This window comes from Dermacentor albipictus, chromosome 5 (assembly GCF_038994185.2).
Source record: "Dermacentor albipictus isolate Rhodes 1998 colony chromosome 5, USDA_Dalb.pri_finalv2, whole genome shotgun sequence".
In the NCBI taxonomy this organism is placed as follows: Eukaryota; Metazoa; Arthropoda; class Arachnida; order Ixodida; family Ixodidae; genus Dermacentor; species Dermacentor albipictus.
In genome coordinates this window covers 105794474-105809296 of record NC_091825.1, presented here as the reverse complement: position 1 = coordinate 105809296, position 14823 = coordinate 105794474, and the positions used below count along the sequence as shown (strand labels likewise).

Here is a 14823-nt window from a genome sequence, read left to right as displayed (position 1 = left end):
CGACAGCACACCGACATAGCAGCAGGCATGGCTGGTAATTCACGATTCGAGACCCGGCCACAGCGACAATTAACCATTCGACCGATGCGAAGTGGTTATGTGACCAGGTGTGTGCAAATGACCACAAATGGCCGGGCTGATTCGGTGACGATTCACTACCCCACTACGAGCAGCACAGGTTAGAGAGTTAAATGTGCTCATACTTGACCTCAAGTCAGCATGTTGAGGCAGCGCAGCAAGGTAGTATTGATTACAGCAGATCGATGTTCGAGCGCTGTCATTAAAAGCTACGTCAAGCGAGCAGCTACGAGCTCGCGCTGCAGCGCGATTCGCACGGACGTGCGAGCTCATATGCATTGCATCAGTTATTAGCAGTTACTAAAAGGGACAGATGGCCGCTACGACAACGCAGGCATAACTACTTGTTTAGCGGCATGCAGTCAACAAATATTGCAGGAGGCCCGCCGTTTCGCGGCATGTCGAAAGACCGCTGCCTTCGCGGCGCGTACGATCGTGTGCTCGAGCAGTTCCGTACACATGATGTCTGCTTATCGCTGCTGTGGATTCATTTATATCAAGCATTTCCTCGCGTTTGTGCGCCTGAATCTAGCAACGTGCAAACCTAACCTGAAGTTCCACTTCGTACGCGACTCGCTTCACTTGCGATTGACACCGCGCTAAAACTTCGCCGCTTAATTCTTGAACGGCATACAGGTATTCGGCACTGCATAATTTCTTGCCTTTACGCAGCGTGCCACCCCTGAAAAAATCTTCGGCACCGGATATTTGCTGCAGGCCGTGATACAACAGAACCGAAAGTGGCGGGTCCATATTGTAAACGTGCTTTCCGAAGCAGACGACGGAGCTTGGTACGACCCATTTTAGGACAGAGGGCGCTTTTTAGCACCTTTTTCGCAGCGCCCCCTGGGCAATGCAAGAGCCCCATATGCTACCACAGGACGAGCACATCGAAAATGGATTTCACCGCTGTTTCTGCGCACGCGCGAGGAGCAGTAGCTGCGAGAGAGAAATGTGGGGACTTTTGGTGCTCAAGATTTCTCGTCGTTTAGGTACTACGGGGAAGAAAACCGTTTGCTCCGTTTGTCCCTAGCCGAGCTTGCTGCACAGAATCGACAGAATGCGTGGCCGGCAAGGCGGAAAAAGCCGCGTACGAGGTGAGTTTGTTTCTATTTTGTTGCGACGGTAGCATATTAAATTTTATAGTCGCAAGGGGATACGTTTGGAAGTGAGGTGTCTTGAAAGCATATTTAGCGCCAGCAAACAAGGACGGAAGGGAGACGACAACACATTGCGCTTGTGTTGTGTTCTAGTCTCCCTTCCGTCCTTGTTTGCTGGCGCTAAATATGCTTTCAATTTACCAACACGCTCAACAAATGGCAATGAGGTGTCTTCTCGGATGACTTTAGTGGCAAAGCATTACGTCGTGCCGATGCATTGTTCATTAGTGTCGTTGATCAAGGTCAGCATACCACTCACTTCAGGGGCGCGGGAACGGAAACAGTTTATGAATTAACTGCCGTGCCGATGCATTAGTTCTTAATGTAACTGAGAATACAGCACACTTGGAGGTTCGTGGGAATGTAAATCTTGTACTCTGTATGTGTAAGTATACAACTAGCGTCGTCATGCAATCTGAGCCGTAGATCGTTGTGAGAGCTGTATAGCCACACTGGCAAAACACTACGCCCTGCGGATGAATACGGAAGAAATGTATGCAAAAGAAAAGTGGTCGTCATGCAATTTCATAGCAGTAGACCTTTGTGAAAGCTGTGCAGTAACACTGATATTGGCTAGTTAATAATCCCGGCTGTTACGATGTCTAGCTCATATACGGGGCGCTCTATGTGGGCGAAACAAGGGCTCAGATCACTACAACCGCATGCGAAATAGCTCTGAATGCCTGCCAGTACACTTGTTCGGCGTCTCTGTGGTCAGCCAGTAACAAACGCATTGCACGAAACAGTGAGACTTTGTTTAATCCGCAATGCTTATGTGGTGAACAGGAGAGCAAAAGGTGAAAACAATGTTTTCATACAAGGCAAGTTATCCATGTAGTGGAATTGCATTTATCGTTGGTGTAGTGTTGATGCACTTTCTGAAGTCCAACCTTTAATGCAACTTAGTTTTCGTTGGTGCAAGTGCTTCTACTGGAAACATCCAAAATATGATTTAACAAATCAGGTTGCTGTCTTGTAGTTGTAGAAATTTTCCTCTGGTCATAAGTCTTTTCTGAATCTGGAAGAGCTGGCTGATTGCACATTTCATCTCGAGATAGCTCGCACACTTCCAGCAGCACAGGTTAGCACACTTTGTTGAGTGCAGATGAGCACTGCAAATTCAATCATTTTGATGAGGCACCGATCTAATGCCACTCACTCTTGCCACAGCACTTTTTCAACTTGTACTGTACTTGTTTCTTCCACCTTCCATTTGCAGCACCAGGGCTAAGGCACAACAGCAATAACATTTCTAGCAGAAAATTCTTGCTTCTTGGCATCTGAGCTCCCCATTCATTTGCTACTTTCTTCAAATTTTTCTTTTCATTTGATGCTCTTGCCTTCACACACAGTCAGGCTTCTCCTTCATGCGTTTCTTTAATACTCCTTCTGTCTGCTTCTTGCTCGACATACCGTGCATGCCTTCAGTCATGTCCAATTGATCGATGCAGTCTTGTCCTTTTGTCTCTCTCCTCCAGAACCTGCAACTTTCGACAACCTAGCATTATTTTGCTTCTTTTTGTGATAGTGCCTGGCTATCTGTTGCTGATGCCACACATTCACTTTGCAATGGTTTATTAGACCACATACATAAATTAGTAGCTGTACAAAACCTTGACTCTCCAGCACTTCCACAAAATTCATGCAGAAGTGGAAACAAAGATTACACTTAATTCCTCACCACACATTACTATGTCTGCATCAAAGCTTGATATTACCAACATGTGTGCAGTGTCGTTGCCCGTGCTTCCTGGACAGGAAAGCCAGTTGCTCCAGTTCACAAGGCTAGAACAACTGCGAAGTGATTGAGCTATCTGCTTGTGCTGCATTTTGTTGCGACAAGCTGTACAAGGTCTTGGCTTGTGCTGCAGAAACCGCATCTTTTTGCATGCTGCATTCCTTTGTGATGCATTGAACGTGTCTGCTTCCATTTCCCCTGCTATTTTTACAGCGAAGCTGTATATGGCTAGGTTCTGACCACGACCAATAGTGCATACATCGACAGGGTGTGTAGAAAAAAGTTGCGTCGACAAAATTGAATCCACAGTAGCCTGCTGTGCGCCAGCAGTGCTCAGTGGCTCTGGAGTGGATGGCAGAATAATAAAACGTCATTGTGTACCCACCAATGTCTATGCCTCGTTTTCTTGTGAAGTCGACATCGCTCTAGCGACATTATCAGCAGTTTTACTTTGGTCTAGTCCATACTAGTCCATAATAGTCCATACTAGACCATACGCGTCTAGTCCATACTGAAGAAGAACGATGTGCATGTTAAGAGCACAGGTGTGAGCAACAGCGTGAAGGCAACGGGCAGCTGCTATAGCCAGACCCGTCTTGTCTGCAGATCCGTAATGTCGGATAGCTGCTCTGTGACTGATGAAGAACAGCGTGCCCGTGAGGATCACCTTTGCAAACAGAAGCGGGAGTGGGCACGAAAGCATCGGCGACCAATTGCAGTATATCACAGTGACCACAAAGCAATGGTTACCATGGTGACAAAGTAAATAGAATATCAAAGATAACGAAGTTGTGTGTATGTTTCTTTATTTAATCAATATAGCAATTAACCATATATAACTCAATATACTTGTCAACAAGTACAGCTTCAGCCGGTCTTCCATCTTCACATAGTGGAAGGGCTCTGAATTGTATTTTTTTTATCATTTGTCATCAAACTTGTGCATTTTCTTTTTGTAATGCTACAGCCTGTTTCGTGCCATCACTGTTTTCTCTGCTTTCGCCTATTCTGCAGCAGTTGCTGCCATTGTCTCTTGCCTAGGTGTTGGTCCACATGACATGCTAGAGATGCCATAGACAGTTTAATCACAGGGTGTTCAATGTAAGAGAAGGTCAAAATTACTGGTGTTTTTCATTTTTAAGCAGGCTTTTTTGAACTTTTATGTGATAAAACTCGCTTTGTTGATAAACAAGTGATTATCTTTGACAAGTTGTTTCCAATGACAACATTTTTTATGCGTCGAAAGTTCACACATTTGCCAACAAGGTGCACACACGACTCAAAGAACTTTGAAACTTTATAGGTCTTGCTTCATGCTTTGTCACTTGGTTTGACATTTTATTGCCATTTTTGATCTCATTAACCTGGCAGCTGTGCGGGAATACCGAACTTGCTACTTAGTACTCAGCACGAAACAATGCTTTAAGACCACTGTGTTGTCCACTTGCCTCACCATGCCACTGTGTGGTTTTGATCAGAATTTTCCATCATAAGTACACTGTTACAAAATTGCACATGACAAGTATGTTACCCTATATGCAAGCAATGCACTGTTTAAAGCCGAGCTAAATACTTCACCAAAAGAACTGGTTTCACCTCCAGTCCACTCTCTTTAGTCTGTTGTCTAAACATCCTGCCAAATACTGCCATTGCTATTGTGTCGCACCGCAAATGTTCATTGTCAGTAAACCTTAATTGTTCTGTATGCTAGTGCAAGCAATATGCCTGAAAATGTGCTATGGTGGTGTCCTGTCCTCTTAAAGATGACCAATTTTCCTGGAAACCATAGTAGCCAGAAGAATGGCGTTTAAAATGTGCATCACCAAGGTCCTGCAGAAGAGCAGAGCTCAGTGTTCGAGCCTTGACATCACTCCATAGAATACCTGCATATCATTTGTGCTCAATTAGCCTTGCTGCAAGACTTTTTCCAAGAGCAAGGCCTAGAATGTTGGTCAATTTTTGATGCTCTGACCTAGTTTGATGCGATTTTCTGTGACATTTTTCTCTATTCCTTTCTTGATTATTTTGGATAGTGGCCTTCTTAGGAGCTATTGCTTCATTAGATGTTTCCTAGGAAGGAAAATCTTGGATGCCTTTATACCACACTAGTGCGCATCATCTGTATGGAAACAGAGCGCTGCATGAGCAGAGGTCTGTCTGCGGCAGCTGCTGTGAATTGCGCCCACGCATCACCCATGTGCTGCTCTCGTGGTCTTCCAATTAGCAACGCAGTCGCGCCACACTTCGCTTTGTTTGTGAAGTGCCACACGAGACAGATTGTCCATGCTAGCCAATATATTGCAAAATGGAAACATGTATAGAGCTGCACTCAAATTTCGCATTAGGCAGTTGACGAAATATATTGTAAAAATAACAATTATATAAATACCATGCAATGAAACCAGTCAATATGTACTGAACCAAACTTGTCACCTAATTGCACTGCAGGGAACCCCTGATCATTTTAAGTTACACCAAAGGCTTGTCATATTTAAATAGTCTCTTGTGCACGCAGTGCATGAATGGGATATCATTGAAAAATATGTGAATGCCCTAAGGGAGTGTAATCAGGACTGGCACTTCTTTCACTTTAACTGTCAGTTTCCTATATGTTGCTTCGCTATAGGGAGGTTATGCTCTAATAGAAACAGTTGGAAGACGGTTCTGTGCACCATTGTCACTTGCATCTATATTTTGTTTTGCACTGTGCATTCGTTTCAGACCCATCAACTAGCCCAAATTAATTTACATATCTCATAAAAGCAAGTGCACTGCAGTTGGAGCTTTGGAAATAGGCCTGTGTTTAAAACAGATTCGAGTGGTCGACACATGAAGTGGGCTCATTCATGTGAGTACCCATGTCAGTGCTGTATTGTCTTTTTTTGAAGAGGATTGATCGATTGTTCCTGCTTTAGATAAATGTCTAGTGATCTAGAGAGCATAGTTTAAAAGGCTGATGAAAAAGGGAACACTTTTGGATTTTGCGTGCTAACTACTATCTTGTCAGCTGCTACAGTTTTTGTAAATATTCAGTAAATATATTTGGTGCATCTCTTTTCCTCTGTAACACTTTCATGGAGGTTGCGGACGCTTCCAGACGCAAGACTGATTTATGCAGCAGGCACTCAAGGCGAGAATGCTTTGGCTACGTTGCCATCTGCGTCCACAGTCATCCTGGCACAACCGCCATGGTATGTTGGCCACAGAAACATCACGTGGGTTGACAATATGTGTAGGCTGCTGTGAACACAGTTGGTAGGTGGGCTTTGCTTGCCTTGTGTGGTTTAGATTCCAGCTTATGATCTTGAAAATCTCGCCTTGTGCTTCTACTGAAGCATTACAAGCAATGGTGTCTGTCCTTTGGCATCATTATCTAAAACTTTTCACCTGTGTTGTCATCTGTTTACAGCAATGTTTCTCTAACTTATCTTATGTTCAAGTGCCATTGTAAGTTCATTCTGGTTCACACATTTGACCCATCGTGTCATGTCTCGGCACAAGATGTTACGGAACCTGTATCTGTGAAAATAGAGGGTTTTCACACCATTTTCTCCTCTAACACAGGATACTGATGATGTTTAGAGCATCAGCAAATGTCGATAGCGTCTTGTTTCTGCGGAGAAATCGGCAAGGAAATGCTCTGTCCTGACAGACGCGTGTACCGTGATGAGGCCGATAACACCTGTGTGAATCAGGCCTTCGTGAGGAACATAGTTGTCACTTTACCTTTAGCTATGTCAAGTTGTCACTTTAACTCTGGCTATGTCAAGAATTGCTGGATAAAACACACTTCTCTCTTTCAGAAAGAGATAATTGAAATGTTTTGGAGGTTGTCCTAATTTCCTGCCTCTGGCTTAAGCAGGTGTGCAAGATGCAAGCATTAGGTCCATAGAATTGACTGCACCATTTGAAGGTGCACTACTGTAAATGTTTGGTTTGCCTGCAAGACTGAAACATGCTTTGTTAAGAGTCTTATGGCTTTGGTAAATATTACGTCTCAATGTCCAGAAATACGTCTCAAGATGTTGAACTTTAAAGGGGTACTTACATGATATTGTTGCAGGAAGAAAGCAGGCCCACGAGTGTAAAATAATCTACATTTACAACTGATGTTAATGGCGTTCAGGCAACTGCCAGACTTCGTCTTCATCTAGTCTAATCCAACTTCTTCCTTCCCTTCACCGTAACGTCACCCTCCCGGTGGGGTAGCTCTGTCCCGGTGCAAGTAATAGAGCATCACTTAATGGGGGGACATAGGGCTTCAGCCTGGCGACGTGAACAACATCGCTGGTGACGTTGGAAGGCATTGAAGGCTGGCCGACGGGGGCGATCTTGTATGTCACGTTGGAAAGTTGGCGTAAGATCTGGTACGGACCAGAATAACGGCAAAGTAGTTTTTCCGACAAGCCGACGCAACGTGAAGGCGTCCAGAGAAGGACAAGGGAACCAGGTGAAAAATGAGAGTCTCGGTGCTGAAGGTCGTAGCGTCGCTTTTGAGAAGCTTGCGAGACTGTGAGGCGATAATGGGCTACTTCTCGGGCCTGGGCGGCTAAGTCAATAGCATCGCGAGCGTAACCAGTGCTGGGTGATTGTACTGCGGAAGGTCGCAATATATCAAAGGGCAAGGTGGGGTCGCGGCCATACAACAGGTAAAATGGTGAAAATCCGGCAGTGTCGTGATGGGACGAGTTGTATGCAAAAGTGATGTATGGTAAAGCGACGTCCCAGTCGCGGTGATCGTCGGAAACGTACATGGCCAGCATTTCAGTTAGCTTGCGGTTGAGTCGCTTGGTGAGGCCGTTCGTTTGAGGGTGGTACGCGGTAGCACTCTGGTGTTCTGTAGAACAGGAGCGGAGCAGATCGTTGACGACCTTCAATAGAAAGTAGCAGCCGCGATCCGTCAGCAACTGGTGAGGGGCGCCGTGGTGCAGGATGACGTCGTTTAGTAAGAAGTCGGCAACATCTGTAGCACAGCTGGTTGGTAGCGCTCGTGCGATGGCATATCTCGTGGCATAATCGTTGCTACAGCAATCCATTTGTTTCCTTTGATGGAAATTGGAAAGGGGCCAAGGAGGTCTAGGCCCACCCAGTAGAAGGGCTCTGTAGGGATATCAATTGGTTGCAGCAAACCAGTGGGAGGCATAGCAGGCATCTTTCAGCGCTGACACAGTTCGCAAGAAGCGACATAACGGCGCACAGAGCAATAAATGCCGGGCCAGAAGGAGCGTCGTGAAGTTCCTGGAGCAAGGTGAGTCGAAGGTGCTTGGGAACGACTAGGAGGAGCTCCGGGCCGTCTGGACGAACGCTGCGACGGTATAAAGTTCCATTGCGCAAGGTGAACATCCGAAGGGACGGCTCATTGGGCGAGGAGCTTAGGCGTTCCATAAGTGTTCGAAGAACAGGATCTTTCCGCTGCTCGTTGCCAATATGGAGGAAGCCGGAGAGGGATAGTACACTGATGTCCGAGTCTGCATCAGTATCGTCCGGTTGATTTGCCATTGTGGCGGCAAGTAGATGACGTCTGCTGCGAAGTTCCGTGATTGTACCCAGCACCTCCACCAAAATGTTGCAGGAAGAAAGCAGGCCCACAAGTGTAAAATAATGTATGTTTACAACTGATGTTAATGGCATTCAGGCAACTGCCAGACTTCGTCTTCATCTAGTCTAATCCAACTTCTTCCTTCCCTTCACCGTAACAATATTTTTGACTATTCATTTCTTGTGTTAAATCAAGGTCCTAGACTTCTAAACTCTAGAAAAAATTGTGACAAGCTTCAGAGCGCAGTTAGTAATTTACTAACTTTTCTACAGCCAATTTCAGTGTCGTTTCTTTTTATAAAGTGGAACCTCGATACGATTCTGCTTAATACATTTTTCGAAATGTTGTTTTTTTTCTTTTCCCGAAAATCCGATTTGGTTGGATAATATGTTGGATGATACGATTTTCTTATGATACACTTTACTTTCCAGTTCCTGTGAAGATCGTATCAACGAGGTTCTACTGTATTTCAGTTTTTAATTTATTTCTCATTAACCCTTTATTGACATTTGTTGCCTGCAGGCAACATACCAGAAGTATGTTTGTCTTGCCTAGTTTCATTGTTCAGTACCAAGATTCTGGCTAGGTGTCTTTGGCCAACACTGAATGAGAGGCAGCAACTGTCATTTGTTAGTTTAGAGCAGGAATACTCGACGAGGAAGAAGTTTGGCATGTGACTTAGTTTTCTGAAAGTAAGGTCAGAGGATACAGGCCGATGCAAGATATCCAACTGCGGTGGTGTCACACATCTGAAGTAAAGCAAAAGAAATGTACACCTATGCTTCATATGTGATGAGAGCTGTCTATACAAATTGAAAACAAAGCCTCAGGTGGCTTGGGGTGAAGCCCACTTCCAGATTCCTGCCTGGGGCTATTGTATTAAATAATTACCCCTTCATATCAGTAAAATCATAAAACTTCCCACATATTTATTCATGAGGTGGAAATGTGCACATCAGCTGCTGTGAAATATAACCTCACTGAGCATTCGACCTCACTCAACCTCAAATTTGTCCATGAGGTTGCCATTGCCATAGCTAAAAAATTTTAACAGCCAACCAATCTTGCATCACTTTGGGAGGTTGAGATCAGCTTAGGTTGACTTCATTACGTCAGCCGTGTGAACCTTGTGAGGTTGGCCATCTTTGCATGGAAGTCTAATTCTATGGCCCCCTGTAGAATCCTGGGGTGCTATAACATAAAATGATTCGAAACTTTTCTATTCCAATTCTGCAATCAGCCCACCACGATTGGTCAAAACTTTTTCAGGCCACTCCAAACTTCACCCGTCTGTCATGCGACGTCACGAAAACCGTGATGGCTCTCCATCTGATACACATGTACACACTGATAATGAATGATTAAACCACACAAAAGAAAAATAATTATTCCTGATTCAACGCCTTTTCACCATTAGCCCTCTGCTATTGGTTCAATGTTATTGGGCGACACCCACCTTGCCTGTCTGTCACGCGACCTCACAAAACAGCAAAAACTCACTGCATCAAAGTGACGTGTACGCGAAAAAAAATGCATTAATATGCCGAACAAAACTGAAAATTTTTCTGAATAGCCAGAGACTACCCCGTTCTGAAAGGAATAATATGGCTGCCCGCCGATCGCTCAGGCCCTCGCTACTCGCACCTGCCGGTCAGCATGTATTTATTTGCACATGATAAACCTTTTTGCATGACAGTAAAACGTTATCGAGCCCTTGCGGCATGTATACAGCATCACTCTGCCAACTCTTCCTTGCCGAGGATCCGTTTTAGCGGCATTCTTATCCTTCTGTTGCAAGCTGCCGTGATTTTCGACCAGCCACCGCAAGCTAAGTAAGGTGAAGCGGACCAATCGGAGAAGCCAGCACCACCCTCTTCATGCGGTTATCTATTTTCACTGTGCTGGCTCAGCCCCATCGAAACCCTCTCCACTAGACCGTACTCCTTGCCTCTTGTCAGCCAATTAGATAAGAAAAACCGCTGAGTGTAGGCAATGTTATTGGTTTTGAAAGTGAACAAAGGTGACCTCCTATAAACGAGGAGAGTGTCTGATTGGGTTCAGACCACGCTGCAGGTCACCGCCCAATGCTTGCACCGGTGGTTACGTAAATTTGATGTCAGGAGATTGGAATCAAAACAGTTTGAAATCATTTTATGTTATAGCACCCCTGAATGTGCTTTACTTTAGGTGCGTTCGATTCGCCTGCACCGCCTGAACGAGTTCACAAGTTGCACCCAGCCATTTGTTCCAGTGGCGCCCGCTGAACCACTCCGTTCGTTTCAAAAGGTGCAGGGCTGGTTCATGATTTTGCTGCACCTACTCCGCTGTCGGTGCCGATTTGGTACAGGCATACAGGTGCGACGCAGCAGTGCAGCAGAAAATCCAGCACATGGGCGCAAGCGCCATTAAAAGCCCGCTTACGCACGTCTGATGTGTCTACAAGTGTGGTTTGTAGTTAGGCCCACAAGCTGATACTTGTAGTTCACGATCTTTCAAATGTACGCACTCTATGCACATTAATTGGGCATAACATAACACCTGCACCGCATCTGCACCTTGCCATTCGTTTTGAGTGTTGCGCTGTGCCTGCACTGCAGAAACAAGCTGCACAATTTCTGAACTTCTTGTGAACCTCCGTTAACTGGTTCACAGTTGTGCAGATGAATTGAACAGACCTTTTAAGTGCTTCCACATGAAGTTCTTATTTGCCCTTACGTTGCTTGGTGGCCTGATGGCTGCTTTGATTCAATTGATTCAAATGCTAGATTCAACATTGAAAAAAATTCAAGGATATGAATGCTCATGAAGGCCAAAATTCAGTGACATACAAATGCATTAATTCTGCACATAAACTAAATATTGTCAAATTTCCTTCTTCCTAGCTGCATTCAGTTAAGCATGCTACTAAGTTGGAATTGCTGGAAAAGTGTAAAAAAAAGGCAATTCTCTTTTATAGTGTAGACTGATAACTGGCCTTACGGCCAGAATTGACGTGCTTACCTTGAGGAGGATGCTTTAGTTCAGTGCCAACTCTAATCTCTTTATTCAAATACATGTAAAATGCAGAAATGCTTTTGAGACAACTACTCGAATAATTTCAATGAAATTTGTTGCATTTGAGAGAAAAAGTTAAATTTTAGTCATTCTAGGCTGCATAATCTTGATTTAGGACCTTCAATATTTAGGAAAAATTGCTGAGAGTCAGTAAGCTTAAAAAATATAAGCACAAAGTTTACAATGTCATAGCTTTTGTATCAAGTTGCAAACTTCATACGGACGTCCTTTTAATTTCACAATTTTCAAATTTTCCTGCCACAAAACATTGCCCCCTAAAACAGTGGCTACATTTCAGCGGTTTTTTTTTTTGTAAACAGAACCAACCTTATCGAATTCTGTTGCTGGCTTCAGAGAAAAACTATTTCTCTTTTCCCATGTATTCAGATAGGAGCTCCCGAGATAAAACTGCCTCCAAGTCAGGTAAACCATTGTATTAAAGGACATAAGGAGGAGGAGGAGAAGAAAAAACATTTATTACAGAAAAGAAAGGAAAAGCAGGTGTCCTTCTGCTTGTGTGGGAGGCGCCCTTAGTCCAGGACTCCTGCGGCTCTTGCTGTCTCCCGGGCTCGCCACACCTGGTGTAACAAGAATTGTGTTCTCATCTGAATTACTGGAGTATACTTTTTCCTTTGTCATAGGTGGAAAAGTAATCAGCAACGTTCGCACACCTACACTGTCCTTATTGGTATGTAGTGTGACTAAATTCTGCTTCTGCATTAGTTGTGTTGATAGCATGCTTGTTCCAAATTCTTATTTGTTCCTTTTGCTACTTTTCATTTTGTTCACAGAACTTTCCAAAAGGGGAACGTATCCAACAAAATAAAGCACTAATTTACTTTCATGCTGAAGATTCATAACTCTTACATATTGATGTGGTTTTTACCTGGTGATCTTCACTGCACTAAAGAGTTATGAGATAGGTACTAGGGTATCCCAGCAACATCATGAGCAAGCAACACCATCTTCTCTCATCTCTTAGAGAAAAAGAAAATTCTTTATAACTTTACTTCACTCTGCAAAATGCTTAAAGCATAAAAATATCACTCGTTTTTTTATTTTTACATATTATATTACACAAGTGCATATTAAACAATGAACAGTACTCCTCATTGTCTTCTCCCATCCAGTCATCCCTGGCCCAAGACTATGCAACTGCCAGGTCAGCAAGCCAAATTAAAGAAAGTGTACCACACATGAAGTAGGACGCTGAAAAACTTAGATAAATTGTGTTGTAGTTTAACGTAACCCCCCTCCTCCTCCTACATGACAAAAACTTGTTTGCATGTCAAGGTAGCATCAGAAAATACTAAATTTCTTTTCTGATTGAAATTAAAGCTGGAAAGTGTTCTATCAAGTGCAGAGGGCACAAGAGCATTAGCAAATAGCGTAGCTTTCAAGATTTTTCACACAGTGCCTATAGGTTGCCTTGATGCAGCCTCCAATCTCCCTTGTACTGAAACATGCACACACATTATACCTCCATTGATACCGAAGTCCCACTCAAAAGTCTCTGGCCACCGCAAATCATCCTGCATATACCGCTGACAAGGTGTACATCTTTGGAGAATTTATTTCTGATTCAAACATCTGATGGGCCAGAAAACTATAAATTTCGATATGTCACCAATAACCAAAACACAAATTAATATTCCTGCTTGCAGGGACACAAACTGATTGCTGTTACTGAACAGCGCTCCGTGGCATTCAAGTGAAGAATGATCTTGATCGTCACTTATATGAATAATCATTCGGTTGTATGGCTGGGATTCCTAGGTCATGTGAATTGCAGTGGAGCTGCTTAGTGTAGTGACTGACTTGGGGCTGCTCAATATTTTTTTTTTTTATGCCACTCTAATGTCCGCCAAATAAAAGAAAATGTTTCTTTCTACATTGTGTCTTATCGTTGCTTTGCAATTTGCAAGCACAGTACAGCAAAAAGGGGCCTTGCCTTACATTGGTTCTATTTGAAATAGGCAATAACTATTTATTTCGGCATACATGCTGCAGTTTGTGCTCTGCAGGTCTCCAAGCATGAGTGCCTGCTTCCGAGAAGACGACAGCTGTAAGAAACAAATGACTCTGTGTCACACAACTACAAAAACATGAAATTGCCTGCTTTATGATAAATACAAAAAAATGGCAACTCGGGCAGACTGGCAGAGCAGTCATCAATAATAAAACAAGACATTGCACAGTTTATTTGCCTGAGAATTGAGGTCTGCACATCAAGCTTAGCAATTCTCTGCAGCTTGCTCGCCTTATACAATGAGCCCACATTGTTAGCTCAACATATCCGTTTGATGGATTTCACAGTCCTCTTTACCACTCTGCCTGTCCCTTACTTCACCAAATATGTTGTTGCTGTGAACACCACTGAAATTACAGTGGAATCTCATTGATAAGTGTCCAGACAATGGTAGCTGTCATTCGTTTTAACATCTAATTCAACAAACCAGTTGGGCAAGGGCCTAAAAACCAGCAATTTGGAACCATCAAGTTACAGTGCACAGGGCTGGGCAAACACTTTGAAATTGGGTTCTAACAGCACAGAAGGTTAGCACTACCCGCCATGGTTGCTCAGTGGCTATGGTGTTAAGCTGCTGAGCACAAGGTAGCGGGATCGAATCCCGGCCACGGCGGCCGCATTTCGATGGGGCCGAAATGCGAAAACACCCGTGTACTTTGATTTAGGTGCACGTTAAAGAACCCCAAGTTTCCAAAGTCCTCCACTACGGCATGCCTCATAATCAGAAAGTGGTTTTGGCACGTAAAACCCCACAATTTAATTTAATTTTAAGGTTTGCACTACCTTTCCAAATGCAGGCACATTTAGATGAACAATCACATTTAAGGTGGAGCTTATGTGCTGCTGATCTATGGTGTAAAAACACACATTTTGCTTTAAGTTGGCCTTGTTAATCAAAGAAATATATGTGCCATAGAATCTTGACTGTGGGTAATATTAGTGATAGCCACATTAGACAACTGCACCCATCCTACTGGAGAGCTTCTTTGCATTCTCATGGGAGGAACTTTTGAAGTTCAACCATGTTATAGTTCTGTACAGCGAGGGCAATTTCGTCTCAAGGCCAATGAACCAGGAACGCAAAACATTTCTCTATGGAGTGAACAGCGTGCCCTACTTTTTTAAACTTACTAAGCTGATTGAGCATATTTTTTCTGTCCATATCGCCAACAGCAATCTGCCAGTATCCAGAACGAAGATCAATAGAAGAGAAATAGCTGGAATT

At 43.8% G+C, this 14823-nt stretch overlaps 1 protein-coding gene and 2 long non-coding RNA genes across 10 annotated transcripts in view; 1 reads left to right on the top strand and 2 right to left on the bottom strand.

Annotated features, from left to right (window-relative positions):
* Positions 1-14823, bottom strand: part of LOC139059992 (uncharacterized) — a 56533-nt gene that overhangs the window by 11941 nt on the left and 29769 nt on the right. The gene's annotated exons all lie outside the window — the stretch shown is intronic.
* Positions 1129-14823, top strand: part of LOC139059993 (uncharacterized) — a 17016-nt gene continuing 3321 nt past the window's right edge. The window contains exons 1-3 of the long non-coding RNA XR_011514555.1: positions 1129-1175; positions 5698-5824; positions 6057-6167. This is a non-coding gene — a long non-coding RNA (uncharacterized lncRNA). The remainder of the gene's footprint in view (positions 1176-5697; positions 5825-6056; positions 6168-14823) is intronic.
* Positions 12023-14823, bottom strand: part of LOC135914891 (uncharacterized) — a 23598-nt gene continuing 20797 nt past the window's right edge. For 2 of the 4 annotated variants that reach the window (XR_011514551.1, XR_011514552.1), the window contains 2 exons: positions 13571-13632; positions 12023-12147 (listed from right to left, as the gene is read on the bottom strand). This is a non-coding gene — a long non-coding RNA (uncharacterized lncRNA). Of the gene's footprint in view, positions 12148-13520; positions 13633-14823 lie in introns of all 4 variants that reach the window. The other 2 variants (XR_011514553.1, XR_011514554.1) reach the window with 1 other exon arrangement.